The sequence below is a fragment of the Mustela nigripes genome, chromosome 11 (assembly GCF_022355385.1).
Source record: "Mustela nigripes isolate SB6536 chromosome 11, MUSNIG.SB6536, whole genome shotgun sequence".
In the NCBI taxonomy this organism is placed as follows: domain Eukaryota; kingdom Metazoa; phylum Chordata; class Mammalia; order Carnivora; family Mustelidae; genus Mustela; species Mustela nigripes.
In genome coordinates this window covers 4596863-4599337 of record NC_081567.1, presented here as the reverse complement: position 1 = coordinate 4599337, position 2475 = coordinate 4596863, and positions in this window count along the sequence as shown.

Here is a 2475-nt window from a genome sequence, read left to right as displayed (position 1 = left end):
TGTCTTTCCATTCTGTTTCGGTAACAGAGTCAAGTGTAGTGTAGCACTTGCCTAGAGACTCTCCCCTTTTCAGTGCCCACGAGGAAACTAGAGATGGAAACCTGGAGCATCCTAGTATGATACAAAAGTATCCCTGTCATGAAGACATTCATGCTGTATTATGCGGCAACCTGCTTTTAAATGGCAGGGGTAAGAGGGAATGGTTTCAGAACCCCAGGAGAAATGCCCACAGCACCCACACAGGACCACAGGACATAGGCTCAGTCAGAGAGAGGGGTGAAGGAGGGCCGCCTGTGTGAGTGCGGGGTCCTTGCTATTTCCACATTCAGTCACTAGAGGGCGAGGCACACAGGAAAACCCCACCTGGAGCCCCAGTCCCATCAGCCCTCCTTAGAGGTCACTCAGGTGGTTTGGGGAGGTACTTAGCCATCAATGTCTACAGTTGTGGTACTTTCCCAAAGAGGGCGAACTCGATCAATATCATCAAGTAGGTCACAGTGTCTCCTGCCAGAAGTAGTTTCCAGCCAGCTTTGGAGGCAGCTGTCCCAAACTAAGCACAAAGGGAGGGGGAAAAGGGGTCATACTGATGCTGAGCACTTACTGTCTGTGCCTCAAGCTCTAATTTGAGCTTCAAGAAACTCCTGTGGTAGGAGTCTCTGAAGGGAACTGAGGGAGATGGAGACTCATGTTAAATGTAGGGTCACGGCGGCGCCTGGGTGGCTCAGTGGGTTAAGCCACTGCCTTCGGCTCAGGTCATGATCTCAGGGTCCTGGGATTGAGTCCCACATCGGGCTCTCTGCTCAGCAGGGAGCCTGCTTCCCTCTCTCTCTCTGCCTACCTCTCCATCTACTTGTGATCTCTGTCAAATAAATAAAAAAAATCTTAAAAAAAAAAAAATCTAAGGTCACGGAGCTAGGGTGTGAGGAGTGACCCCAAAGATTATGCCTTCCTTACTCAGGGTTCCCACCACTCACTCACGATTTCTAATTTTTTTTTTTAAGAATTTAAATATTTATTTGGCAGAGAGAGACACAAAGAGGGAACACAAGCAAGGGAAGTGGGAGAGAGAGAAGCAGGCTTCCCACTGAGCAGAGAGCCAGATGTGGGGCTCGATCCCAGAACCCTGGGATCATGACTCAAGCCAAAGGCAGACACTTAACAACTGAGCCACCCAGGCACCCCTCACGATTTCTTTTGCAACAAAAATCTTTGCTTGACCTTTCCAGAAAGTCGTCCAACCTGGTGGCACCTCTGGAAAGGCTGGGCAGGATCTTCTCCCTTCCACCTACAACCTTTTCTCCCCAACCTCCCCCCGGCCCCCGTCACCTACTTCCCTACCTGCTCCTCTCCTGACCAGCTTGTAAGGAAACAGGAAACGTTATTCTGACACTGACTGAACCGGATGGGGGAGTGGATTGGTGTCTGTAAACCCCCAACTTAGCCCAGTTCATAGAACTTTCCTTCTCGTCATGCTTTCATCAAAAAAAATTCACACGAATAAAACAGCTGGATAAAAAATATTCATTACCTGACAACCTTTATTGGAGAAGTGAAAGGAACTTTGAAACAGTGCTTTGTAAGGCGCATCATACAAGGCCTTTGTTTTCTGTGTGAGGACGCTGCCCCAGTCCCGCACTCCCACTCGGCCACCCAGTTTATTAAGATGTCACCCTGGCTGGCCCCAGAATGGTGGTGACACCTTAGCCAGCTTCACTTTTACATGGGCAGAATGACTAGAGAAGACACTGGTACTTCCAAAGTCGGGCAGCCTGCTGAGGTCCCAGATCCTTGTCGTCCGCATTGTGCTCTCCCACAATGATCCCAGCTCGTGTTTAATTTACATGCACAGAAACCTTGCGAGCCCCCCACCCCACCCCCAGTGTGGGCCACAGACTGCTCCACTCTGCTGAGATTTCCTACCCTTCCGCCACCATCTCAGAATCTTTTAAGGAGGATGAAAACAGAAACTAAACCGAGACGGGAATGCTGGGAAGATACAGATCCACAAAAGGACAACCATGGCGGGGGGAGGGTGAGAGATCGAGACAAGAGGTTCAACTATGCAGCCACGCTGCCAATTTAGAAAGATGTTAAGAGACACACTAGATAAAAATAAAACCCATCTAGCTCCCTTCTTCCACAAGATATTTTAATGCAGCAAGCAAAAATACTACAGCCTTCTTGTAGTAAGCACTGTTAGTATTCAACACTTTAACATTTATGGTGCATCACATAAAAACAAAGTCATATGCTTTTGCACAAATCAAAAAAATGTAGCAAATCAATAAAATGGCAAAATCAGGAGGAAAAATTATAATTTTCCCTCAAAATACAGCAAGTTTTAGAAATTTGTGGACAATAAACGTTTGCGGCCCCATATAGAGCTTCTGTTGCCAATTGAAAAATGAAAAAAAATCATCCTGACATAGGATGTTCCAACAGCCTAATTCACAAAAAAAAAAAAAAAAAAAAAAA